The sequence below is a fragment of the Sorex araneus genome, chromosome X (genome assembly GCF_027595985.1).
Source record: "Sorex araneus isolate mSorAra2 chromosome X, mSorAra2.pri, whole genome shotgun sequence".
NCBI classification, from domain to species: Eukaryota; Metazoa; Chordata; class Mammalia; order Eulipotyphla; family Soricidae; genus Sorex; species Sorex araneus.
This window is the reverse complement of record NC_073313.1, coordinates 94433721-94447902: the sequence shown is the minus strand read 5'-3', so window position 1 is coordinate 94447902 and position 14182 is coordinate 94433721.

The window sequence follows — 14182 nt, the reverse complement described above, 5'->3', positions numbered from 1 at the left end:
TTATTGTCCCTAATCTCCCGCTTGTCAGCATCTTCACCACAAAAAAATTCACAAACTCACTTGAATGGGTAAGCAACCCAAACTTGCTGACAGATATTATCATTGTAATCAAATATCATCTGGCTAAGGTAAATTGAGGGAAGGCACGTTTTCTTATCCTGGCCTTTCCAGGCTAAGAGGCTACAATGATTCATCAATTCTACAATGATTCATCAATGCTACATATGATGAAGTCACAAACCTTCAGGGACCTTTTTCCATAAGAACAGTTACAAAGTTGCTCATGATTGAGTCTTAGCCCATATAATGTTCCAACACCCATCTTTCACCAGTGCATATTTGCACATACACACTTCCCACCACCAATATCCCCTGTTTCCATCCCACCCACCTCTCCTTTCCCTGCCCCCATATCCTACCTCTGTGACAGTCACTCTCTTTCTCCCTCTCTCTCCCCTCTCCTTCCCCCTTCCCCCATTGTTTCCAATACTGTTACTTAAAGGGTATCATACCACTTTACCTCCTTTCAGAACTCAGCTGGGACCTTACAGTCTTATTAGCAAAGTAGTTGATGACTAGAAGGAATCTGCATCTGCTCATACCCAGTCCATTTCTCAGAGAAAAAACTATATGGAACCCAAAATTATTTCAATTCCCTTCCCTTGAAGTGGTGCTTCTTAATACACTCAAGTTGAGCCTAACTGAATTTCTCTTATGTCTCAGAAAATGATCCTTTCACACCTGTCTCTTATAAGCTTCTTCCTACTGAAAACCTCAGAATGACTGCTTTCATACCAGTCAGTCTGAACTCTGTGCAGAAGGTATTTGCTTTTATATTCATTCATAATGCCCTACTAAATAAGTTTAAAAGAACATTCTTCCTGTGGCTTAAGAAATAATTCTCTCCTCATATTTGCATCTTTGTCAAAATTACCTCTACACTTGTTTCTCTAAGCTTCCATCTGGTAGCAAATGGTTGACTTAATTTTTTGTATTAATTCTGAACAAGTAAATTAAAGTTTTGGTGGATCTCAGAAGAAGCTTGAAAGTAGAACAACTGACGGGAAAAGAGTTTCACAAATAATTTCAAAGAATGTTACATTGAGAGTCAACTAAGTTTTCTGAAAAACTGGAAGCCCTGTCTAAACTTGGTACTTTTATTAGGCCACATTCCCCGCTGTAGAGCATAGCTTCAGAAAATCTCATTACACACCCCACCTCCTCTTCGTAAATTATTGTACTTATGTCTTCTACTTGCTTCACCATTCAATAGAAAATCTATAGGAATATTATGCAACTGTGAGACAAGACAAAATCATACAACTTAGAGTGACATGGATGAAGTTAGAGGGTGTCATGCTGAACGGAGAGGGTTAAAACGGGAGTTTGGGGGCCTTGTTGAGGAGGGTACTCTGGTGAGAGATATGGTGTTGGAATGACGTACATATGAAATCACCATTAACAAACTATTATAAATCACAGTACCACATAAAGATAAAATTTTAATTAAATGAAAATAAATCGGGGATGAAGCGATAGCACAGCAGGTAGGGCATTTGCCTCGCACACAGCTGACCTGGGTTCAATTCTCAGCATCCTATATGGTCCCCTGAGCTCTGCCAGGAGTAATTCCTGAGTGCAGAGCTAGGACTAACCCCTGTGCATAGCTGGGTGTGACCCAAAAAAGAAAAAGAAAAAGAAAAAAATCACAAACCATATAAATATTTTTAAAGCTAAGGGTAAATAACAATTAAAAACTAAATATGAGGACCATGGAGGTAGTACAGTGGGCAGGGCATTATCGTCACACATGCCCAACCCAGGTTCTATCCCCAGTACTACTTATGGTCTTCTGAACACTGCCAGTATGGCCCCTAAACAGGCAAACCAACAAACAAAACTAAGTATGAGAACCCAGTTATAACCTGAGCTTCAAAGAAGCCCTTGCTTCTTTCTGTGATGAGTATAGCAAAGTCAACATCAAATGCAGATCTTAAACATTAGATGAGTTTTAAAGAGAATGGAATGATCAAGGAAAGAAGGTAAGCTGCTCTCTGCCCAGATGAGATCATGTGCGGCCCCTCCATTGCTGAACATCCATGATCCCAGAGGCCATCTAACTACTTTCGGTACCAGCAGCTTCTTACAGAAATGCCTCCAGACTGTGAACTAAGCCAGGACTTCATGCCGCCCCAGGAGGGGAAAGGTTTTTCTCTCTCGGCTTTTCCTTTCCAGGGGCAGGGGGGGGGGCACGGCATGGCGAACACCATCTTATAAGGACCACTAAAGAGAGGTACAAGCTTGCAATGATGCAATTTCTGACAGAAATTTCCCTGGACCTAGTTACTAAAATACAGAAATCCAAAACCACATGGCCACAACCTCATATCTCTTCACTCTCAGCAATGGAAAACAAATTATCAAATGCTGCCTTTTTTAGCAGGTTCGAGTTTGGGGGGTGGGGAACTAAAAATAATAATAGTGAGTTTTATGTTGAAATATTAAATGTAATCAAAGTAAAGAGAAAGTAAAGTGAAAATTATCAGCTACATAGGCAGGGGGGAGGGAGGGTGGTATACTGGGATTCTTGGTGGTGAAACATGTGCACTGGTGAAAGGATGGGTGTTTGAGCATTGTATGATGAATACTTAAGCCTGAAAGCTTTGTAAATTTTCACATGGTGATTCAATAAAATTTTTTTTAAAAAAAGAAAGAAAAGAAGGTATATGCCAAATGTAGCTTTCTATTTGGTAAATCCCAATACTTTGCAGCATGCTACAGAGATATCCTTTTTTATAATTTATTTATTTTTAATTAGTGAATCACTGTGAGGGTACAGTTACAGATTTATACATTTTTGTGCTCATGTTTCCCCCATACAAAGTTCGAGAACCCATCCCTTCACCAGTGCCCATTCTCTACCACCAGTAAACCCAGTGTCGCTCCCACCCTCCCCAGTCCCATCTCCCCCCACCCTATACTGCCACTATGGCAGGGTCTTCCATTTTGTTCTCTCTCTCTGATTAGGTGTTGTGGTTTGCAATAAAGGTGTTGCATGGCCATTGTGTTCAGTCTCTAGTCTACATTCTGCACGCATCACCCTTCCCCCGCATGACCTCTGACCACATTTTACTTGGTGTTCCCTACTCTGAGTTGCCCAGAATGAGAGACCAGCCTCCAAGCCATGAAGTGAACCTCCTGGTACTTATTTCTACTATTCTTGGGTGTTAGTCACCTAGTCTATTATTCTATATTCCACAGATGAGTGCAATCTTTCTATGTCTGTCTCTCTCTTTCTGACTCATTTCACTTAGCATGATACTTTCCATGCTGATCCATTTACATGCAAACTTCATGACCTCATTTTTTGTAACAGCTGCATAGTATTCCATTGTATAGATGTACCAAAGTCTCTTCAACCAGTCATCTGTTGTAGGGCACTCGGGTTTTTTCCAGATTCTGGCTATTGTAAACAGTGCTGCAATGAACATATAAGTGCAGATGTCATTTTGACTATACTTTTTTGCTTCTCTGGGATATATTCCCAGCAGTGTTATTGCTGGGTCAAATGGGAGATCAACCTCTAGTTTTTTGAGAATCGTCCATATTGTTTTCCATAAGGGCTAAACTAGTTGGCATTCCCACCAGCAGTGTAGAAGGTTCCCTTTCTCCCCACATCCTCTCCAACAGTGGTTGCTTTTGTTCTTTTGGATGTGTGCTAATCTCTGTGGTGTGAAGTGGTATCTCATGGTTGTTTTGATCTGCATCTCTCTGATGATTAGTGATGTAGAGCACTTTTTCATGTGCCTTTTGGCAATTTGTATCTCTTCCTTGGAAAAGTTTCTGTTCATTTCTTCGCCCTATTTTTTGATGGGGTTGGATGTTTTCTTATTGTAGAGTTCAACCAGTGCTTTATATACCATTGATATCAACCCCTTATCTGATGGGTATTGTGTAAAAATCCTTTCCCATTCTGTAGATAGTCTTTGTATTCTGGTCACTGTATCTTTTGCGGTGCAGACATCTTAATAGATGCTTCTAGAAAATTTTATTCCCCAGTCTTCTCTAAAATTTCTGGTCCTGTAGAAGTAGCACGTTACCTCGCAAACAAAATATACTCCTTCCTGTCTATGTGAAGATACTAAAGTGGTCTTTTCTTCACAAAACAACATACCTATGAGCAGCATACAATCTGCAGAGAACAAAATTGACCTGATAAAGAAGGAAATGAACTATGCCCTGAGCTATCTACTTAAAAAAGCATGTGCTGTCCTTCTCTTTCAGAAGGGAGCATAATATGATGCTTGCCAGGACCCTGCACCAGGCTGTTTCACTCGGGGCATCCCGGAGCAGGGCGGGTAAGACCCCTCCCTGCCCCAAGGGATGCAGCACCGGTAACCAAAAACCAGAAACCAGCTGCCACCATGCCCACGACTGCTCTTTACACACTCGGGCAGAGCATCACCCACGAGTGAATCTATTCCTGAACTTCAATCCACACACCCTACCCACTGTACCCATACTCCAAGATTAACACACCACATTTGATAGTGTTCAAAGCAGGAAGCAAACAATCTTAGAAGGAAATGTACATTTTTACATATATATAATACACATATGTATGTATGTGTATATGTATGTATATATATACATATATGTGTGTATATATATATATATATAAAGCACACTGTCATCCCGTTGCTTATCGATTTGTTTGAGCGGGATCCATTGTGAGACTTGTTGTTACTGTTTTTGGCATATGGTATATGCTACGGGTAGTTTGCCAGGCTCTTCGGGATACTCTCAGTAGCTTGCTGGGCTCTGGTTGGAGCGATAGCACAGCGGGTAGGGCACTCGCCTTGCACACAGCTGACCCGGGTTCGATACCTCCGCGGCTCTCGGAGAGCTCGGCAAGCTACCGAGAGTATCCTGCCTGCACAGCAGAGCCTGGCAAGCTAGCCATGGGGTATTTGATATGCCAAAGACAGTAACAAGTTTCACAATGGGGATGTTACTGGTGCCCGCTCGAGCAAATCGATGAGCAACGGGATGACAGTGACAGTGACAGTGATATAAAACACACCTTTAACAATATGCAAGTGATCTCTTATAAAAGGGCTTAATGGCCCCTGGGTAAAATACAACAATCTTTCTTTCTACTAATCTTTCTTTCTTTCTAATCTACTCTTTCTTCTAAGGATACTTTATTGTGGCATTTTCAACGTTTTTTCACAACAATCACTGTATCACTGTTATCCCGTTGCTCACCAATTTACTTGAGCAGGTGCCAGTAATGTCTCCATTCATCCCAGCCCTGAGATTTTAATAGCCTCTCCTTACTCATTTTTCCCAACGATTGGAGGCTCTTTTCAGGGTCAAGGGATAACACCTGTTATTGCTACTGTATTTGGCATATCGAATACGCCACGGGGAGCTTGCCAGGCTCTTCTGTGCAGGCGGGATACACTTGGTAGCTTGTCGGGCTCTCCCAGAGGCATATATATATATATATATATATATATATATATATATATATATATATATACACTGACTGTCACTGTCATCCCATCTCGATTTGTTCGAGCGGGCACCAGTAATGTCTCTCATTGAGAGACTTATTGTTACTGTTTTTGGCATATCCAATACACACGGGTAGCTTGCCAGGTTCTGCCTCGCGGGCTCGATACTCTCGGTAGCTTGCTGGGCTCTCCAAGAGGGGCGGAGAAATCGAACTCGGGTCAGCCGCGTGAAAGGCGAACGCCCAACCGCTGTGCTATCGCTCCAGCCCATATATATATATATATATATATATATATATATATATACATACATATATGTATATATAGACATATATATATTTCCCCTTATGATGTCACACAGCCGCTCATGCATGAGGCTCAGTCGAGCATGTGGAAGCAAAAATTAAATTCTTCAAAATTTGAACCAGTGGTCAAGAAGTATTATATAGTGGGTGCAGGAGAAAGTCTCTTTTTCAGACATGTTGAGCTATTGTTCAGCTGTGATTTTTTGCTTGTTATAGTAAAATATGACATTTAGTTTAGAAGCTAACTTTTTAGTTAGCAGAGTTATGTGATAACTGTGTATGTAATTTCTTGTAACCCCTTCACAAGGGAGCCCGCCAGTCATGGAGTAAAATAGGAACAGTGGCTTAGGGTCCACAAGACTGACTTGGTTAATGGTCAATACTTGATTCCTTTGTGTAATCACTTTTTCTCTCTTCTATATCAATGCTTGTTTCATTATGCTACATAAATTTACTGGGTGCCAGGACATGGGCCCAGTGAGTTAAACTAATTTTGTGGGTGCATATGAAAATGACAGGTATGGGAGTGTTTTTTTTCTAATCAAAATCCTGTGCTTCTGCTGAGAGGCTGCTGCTCTTGTCTAGCAGGACAGCCCACCAGCTGGTGTGAATACACTCCTCCAAATTTTATTTGATATTTCCATGAGCCCAAAAACTTTGGAGGTCATGCGGGATTTGATGGTGGACCCCAGCACAACAGGTCCCTGGGACAGCTGCAGAGATTCTTCAAAGGACCACTTTGCCTTTGCTTTGTTCAGAACTTTGCCCAGTTTCACAGGGTGTCAGCTGAACTGATGCCCCCAAATCTCTTAGATTTAGCTATCAGGAGTCCTCTGTTCCTCACTAGGGAGTCACCGATGATCTTTTCTCTGGGCCTGTAAGTCACTGTCCAGGACTGTGTGGAAGGCTGGACGCAGCGCTACTGCCCTGAGCAGTCCCGGACATGTCGAGATGGACCACAGGGGCCATTTAAAACATCTCAGCACAAGCGCATTACTCTCAAGACCAGTGAGGTTATTGTTCTTTTTGTTTTCTTATTTGTATTTATTTTGGGAGGGGGTACACCAAGCAGTGCTCGGGAATAAGTCCTAGTGGGGCACTGCGGATCATATGGGGTGTTGGGGATGGAGCTCAGGTTTCCACTTCATACAAAACAAGTGCCCTTCCCACTGCACTATCACTGGGACCCAAAGACCAGTTCATTGACACAATTAACACTTGTACTAACTTTCCATAGAAGGCAAACTCACAGTATTCCATAAGTATGAAAATAATAGAAATTTTTTTAGATTTCAAATTGACTAATTTTAGTGCCCAGTGAGAATAAAACTTTCCACTCCCAGCATTAGGCACTGGATTTCCTCCTGAGCTGTCGAGAAACCACTTGTCGGGGATGAGGCTTGGACCCCTACCTTTAAAGTCACATGCTTGCTCCACTGAGCTATCCCAGAAGCATAAATATATGTCTGTTCAATATGTGAATCTTGCCAGCTTACTCGTATTTGGTGACCTCATTCTCAAGTCAAATTGCAACAATGCCAAATCCTGAAGCTGTGGCCTGAGTTCTAAAATCAATCGCAGCAGGCAAGGTAAGAATTAGAAAAATGGGCCCTGGGTGAATAGGCCAAGCAGGCAGAGGACATCTCTGTGGTTCTCACAGCACAAATAGGCCCAGAGCAAAGGGAAGGTCCATTGGGAGGATTGCTGTGAATATCTTGAAAATCCTTAAACTGATTTTTGGGCTTCTGTCTTTGACTAGAATTGGTGATATTTGGGGGAGCCTATGGCATGGTGGGGATCAAATCCTGGTCAGTTGTGGGTAAGATCAACACCCTCCCTGCTGTACCGTCACTCCTTCCAAAGTAACTTTGTTATGGGCTCACTCATTCACTTTTTTCACAACAAACAATACAAAATATATTATTTCAGTTCTGCTTTGGGGCAGGGATTGGCGTTTGAGATGGAAACATCTGAAACATGGTGGTAGGAAGGTGTAACAGTGGTGGGATTGGTGTTTGAATATTACGTGTAATGAAATATTGTGGACTACTTTATAAAATTTGATAGCACAGTGGGTAGGGTGTTTGCCTTGCATGCGGCCGACCCAGATTCGATTCCTCTGCCCCTCTCGGAGAGCCCGGCAAGCTACTGAGAGTATCTCACCCGCACTGCAGAGCCTGGCAAGCTACCCATGGTGTATTCGATATGCCAAAAACAGTAACAACAAGTCTCACAATGGAGATGTTACTGGTGCCCGCTCGAGCAAATTGATGAGCAACGGGATGACAGTGACAGTGACAGTGACTTTACAAAATTAAAAATTATAAAATAAAAAGTTATTTTAAAAAGCATGTGCTGTCAGGAGTCAGGTAGGCATTCCTGGAACAAATTATGAAGATTCTTGACTAAAAGTTGTTTTATATTAATATTGAATAAAGAAAAGCTTGTTGATTTAGAGGTATTTTCTTGGGAATTGAGAATACACTAACAGAGACTCCAGAGCTTGGTATTAACCTGCTACTGTTAGATGGTTCCTATAAGCCTGAAAAGCAATAACCCACCTTGAGTGATGTTGAAAATCAAGAATAGCTGTGGCAGATGGTAAAGGAAGGAATTAAATGGTTAAATGAAATGGGCATGCCAGAGTTTATATCATATAATTTGTCAAAAGATCCACCAGAGGATTATGCTGTACAGGAGAACCCAAAGGATACATCATTCACCGAGGCTGTGAGGAACAGTAGTGAGTAAGACAGCAATATTAGCAAGAAATGTAGTGGATGCTCTATTCTGAATGCTATGGAAGATAGTAAAGATTGTCCCTTGATTTGTTGGAACAAATAGAAGTGGAAGGCAACCCATCCCATTAGAGTCCAGGTGGTAGTGCTTAATAAGCAGCAGCCAGGGATTTGTGATTCTGTCACAACAGATACTAATAGAGTAAGTCTGATCTGTAGGGTTCAACTAATGGTTGGTAAAGTGTAGCATTCTGAGAGGAAAAATAAGAGATGCAATCAGGGTATTTATTAACATATTAAATAAAATAGAATAAATGAGCAGAAAGTTGGGGTCAAGCTTTATAATAACCATAATTCCTACTCAATTTTCTGGATCTAAGCTAATGTTCACCCAAGCACTTAAGAGAAAACCCTCAGGAGAAAGAATCTTGTAGCACCTACACTTGTGCTTGTCATTTGATTAAATACATTTATTGCATATTTATTTTACACCAAAAATATATCTAAACATAATAATATAATATAATAATAATATAATATATCTAAGAGTCCAAGGACTGTTAGGCCCACAGTCTGAATTAACACTGATGATACTTGGAAACATGAAGTACCATCACATCATACTGTTAAAATGAGATTACAGGGGCCGGAGCGATAGCACAGCGGGTAGGGCGTTTGCCTTGCACGCGGCCGACCCGGGTTCGATCCCCGGCATCCCATATGGTCCCCCAAGCACTGCCAGAAGTAATTCCTGAGTGCAAAGCCAGGAGTAACCCCTGAGCATCGCTGGGTGTGACCCAAAAAGCAAAAATAAAAATAAAATAAATAAATAAATAAAATGAGATTACAGGGGTTTCATGTGATAAATTGAGTTCTGACCAAAACCCCACTTACAGCAACTGCATTGTGCTTGTTAATTCATCTGATGGTCATGTTCCTGATCCTTGAATATGTACTTTGTATTTACATATTTGGCAGTTGGAGTAAACCCTGTATTGGGTTTTTGGCCATAAAAGTCAAAGCAGAAGTTTTCCTATTTCCTCACCCCCTCTCACTGAGTAACAAAACAGTAAATCAACATCAGTGTCGCATCCCAAAAGGAATTTCTGCCATTTATCACTTTGGCGAATCTACCCCCAGGACATAAAAAGACTCTTCAAAGGATCTATGCATACCATTATTCAGTGCTGCACTCAGTACAATAGTTAGGATATGGAATCAACCTAGGTGTCCAACAACAGATGAATGGATTATGGAGATGTGATACACACGCACACAATGAAATACTGTGTAACACAGAAAGATGAAATTATGTGAAATTATGTAATTTGCAGCAATGTGGTTGGAAATGAAAGATATCATGTTGAGTGAAGTAAGCCAGAATAAGTAAGACAAAGACAGGATGATCTCACTTATCTCTGGTATATAGAAGCCTGGATGAGGAAATGTACTGGAGTAAAAGGGAGATGCCTAGAACACCCTTTACCTTAGTGTTTAGAGAGTACAGAGAAGAAAAGAAATTGAGCTGTAGAGAATAGATCAGGAAGTAATGGTGAATAGGCATCAGAGTTTCAGTTATACCAGTGATATGGGTGAGGGTTATAGCCATATATCCCAAACACGTACTCAACAAAAGTGAAAACATGAGATCTAAGCTATAACCACTGAAACTTTGTAATGTGCAGGTCAAGTTGACAGGCAGAGATGGGGTGGGGGTGGGGGTGAGGAGGGAATATGGGAAACCTAGTAGAGGGAAGTCAACACTGGTACTGGGATTGGTGTTAAAATATTATATGCCAAAATCTCAAATATTAATAACTTCGTAAATCATAGTTTTTAGTTAGAAAAATTTTAATATCAAGTCTTCTCATTGGCTAATTTCTATAGGCAATTAAGCCATCATCATCATCATCATCAACCAAACTTTTTTGAATATTTTTCTAAATGGTTAGCACTTCAGCATATTCTTTGGTCTTGAATGGAAACTAACATTGTGGTGAAATATAAAGTTCTTCTCTAATTGCTTGAGCAGTGAGAGGCATGCCTTGGTTCTTCCCATGTTCATTACTTTTGGTTCATACCTGACCTTCATTTTAATAATGCTTAAATATCACTCTTTGCATTCTGGGAGCATAAATCAATATGAAAAAAGGGATTTAAAAGTGTGCTATTTTTCATATCATCCGCACTTTATTTGATCAAATCTAAATTATTTTTTTTAATTTTAGGTATTATGATTTACAATGTGGTTAATGAAAGAATTTCACACATACAATATTCCAACACTAAACCCCCTCCATCAGAATGTCATCTCCCTCTCCTATCTTCTACCCTAGTAAGCTCATTTCTATTTTTTTTTCTTTTGGGGTCACACCCGGTGTTGCATAGAGGTTACTCCTGGCTCATGCACTCAGGAATCACTCCTGGCGCTGCTTAGGGGACCCTATGGGATGCTGGGAATCAAACCCGGGTTGCCCACGTGCAAGGCGAACGCCCTACCTGCTGTGCTATCGCTCCAGCCCCCTAAGCTCATTTCTATAGGCCAGTTTTCAAGCTATTATCTTTGACCATTTGTTGCTCTCTTACTTTGTTTTTCTACATACTACAGGAGAGAGATCATTCTGTATCTGCCCCTTTCCTTCCTTCAAGACAATACTCTCTATCCATCCATGTAGCAGAAAACTTCATGATTTTGTCTTTTCTCCTGAGTAGTATTCCATTATACATATTAGTTTCTCTGTCCAATCATCTGCTCCTGAACACTTGTTTTTTTCCATATCTTGGCTAGTGTGAATACTGCTGCAATGAACATGGTGCAAATGTCTTTTTGCAATACAGTGTTTCACCCTTGGGTAGATACCCAGAAGTAGGATTGATGGATTACATGCAAGTTTAACTATTAGTTGTTTGAAAAGTGTTCATATTGTTTTCCAAAAGGGTTGAACCAATCAACAATCCACCAGAAGTGGATTAGGGGTCTTTTTCTCCCACATGCAGGCCAACACTGGTTATTTTGGTTCTTTCTGATGTATGTCAGTCTCACTGGTGTGAGGTGATAGCTCATTATTTTGATCTGTATATCCCTGATGACAAAAAATGCAGAGAATATTTTCTATGTCTATTAATCATATATATATATTTTTTGGAGGAAATTTCTGTTCATCTTTTTTCTCCCCTTTTTGATAGGTCTGTTTTCTTATTAAGTTGTAGATTGCTTTATAAACTTCAGATATTAACCCACTGTGAGATGAGTGGTGAGCAAATATTTTTTCCTGGTCTGTGGGATGCCCATTTTTTTTCTTTTTGGGTCACACCCTGCGATACACAGGGGTTACTCCTGGCTCTGTGCACTCAGAAATTACTCCTGGTGGTGCTTGGGGGACCATATGGGATGCTGGGAATCGAACCCAGGTGGGCTGCGTGCAAGGCAAATGCCCCACCCACTGTGCTATCACTCCAGCCCCTGTAGGATCCCTTTTATTCTGATCATTGTTTTATTTTTTATTGAACCACCATGGATTACAAAGTTACAAAGATATTTATTATTGAGTTCTAGGCATATATTATCCCAACACCAATCCCTTCACTAGTGTTCACTACCTTCACCAATGTCCCCATTTTCTCTCCTGATCCCAGGCTACCTCTGTGGGCAAGTACTTTTTCCCCTTCCCCATTGTCCTAGTGTTCCCTTCCTTAATCTACACCTCCTCTCCCACACTAGTGGTAAAGTGGTAACCTTCTTACTGAAGACCAGTTCTCCTGCTCTTTGTTTCTTTTGAAGAAAAATTTTCTTAATCTGATGTAATTTTATTTGCTTATCTTTGCTTCCATTTGCTTGGCCAATGATACTGAATAATTGAAGATTCTTCTAGATTCAGTGTAATAAAGGGTTCTGCCTGTTTTCTTCCTCAGTATAATTCAAATTCAAGTGTGACAGCAAAGTTTTAATCCATTTCAAATTCACTGTTGTCAGTGGTGTGAATTGTAATTCTAATTTCATTGTTTACAAGTGACTAACCAGTTTTTCCAATATCACTTACTGACATGATTTCCTTACTCCACTTTATGCTCCTTGCTCCTTTGTTAAAGATTAGCTGTTCATCTATCTGAGGATCTGTCTCTGGGTGTCTCAATTCTACTCCATTAGTATAAGAGTATGCATTTACTCTTATACTAATTTATTCTATTTCCACAATATTTTTTCATTATGACTATATAGTATAGTTTAAAGTTGACGAAAGAAAAACTGCCCATTTTCTTTCTCATAGGATTTTTTAGTTACCTTGGGAGCTTTATTAATCCATCTAAATTTTAGCTGCATTTGGTCTGCCTTTTTTTTAAATGTAATAGGTATTTTTATAGAGAATGCATTCACAATAACACCTCAAAAAATCAAGTACTGAGGGCTGGAGACATAGTGCAGCATTACTTACCTTGAATGCAGATGACCTGGGTTCAATTTCCCCCACCCCATATGATCTCCTGAGCACCCCAAGGAGAGATCCCTGAACACAGAGTTAGAAGTAATCTCTGAACACCATTAGGTGTGACCCTAATCCCCCCCACCAAAAAAGTCTACCTGAGAACCCATTTAACAAAATATGGGAAAGGATTATATAAAGAAAACAAATTATAAATCACTGCTAAAATAAGTAAGAAAAAGAAAATAGAAACACTTCCCCTGTTCATGTATTGGAAAAAATGATATTGTCAAAATGACAATCTTACCCAAAGCGCTATCGAGATACATTTGTTCTGTCCCTATAAAAAACCCATAAATTGCACGTTTTAGTGTGGTTTTTCCCCTCTTTTATTTTCTCTTCTAGAATTTACTTTACAAGAGTAAATATGAAAAGTACACCACATTTGATGATTTTCAGTTATTAAAATTAAATAAGAGGAAATCTTTGGCATTCAAATTCATTTTATTATTCAGAAAATGTGCCCCATTCTACTGATTGCAATATAAATAATTTTAGAATAATGATTTTGATATTCATTTAACTAATGGACTCAGTCTCAAGTCATTTTCATGGTTAAATTTAAAATATTGTGTTAATTCCAAACAGAATATACTTATAGCTTCTTCCGGGAAAACAGATTGCTATATGTAATGTCAACAGTCATTACGTCCTGGTGTTATTTACCTGATCTCAATTTCCTAGCTAATATCTCCACATGTGTAATGAATAATGCACTATGTGAAATGTACACTGTACAAAACACATCATATATAGTACAGTTATCGGTATGCCTATCACCTAATAAGATAATTTGTATTTCTTCCTTGCCTCCCATTCCCTTCCCTATTTTTACTTAACATATATATATATATATATATAAGAAATATTGGATCCATGGGGGAGAGCCAAAGAAAGCAAATTTTTCTTATTATTTATTATTAAGATATAAATACGCATGCAAGTAATCACCATCCAGGTCAAGATATGATAAATTTTAGCCATAAGAGTCCTGTGCCCTGTCTTATCTATATCCAGGAGGCAAAATTTATTCTGATTTATATCACTGTAGATTAACTTCAATGTCAGCAAAATCTTTAAAATGTAAATTCAGTATTTAGGAATCTCCTAAGGTGAAGACTGAAGCAATTTATCACAAT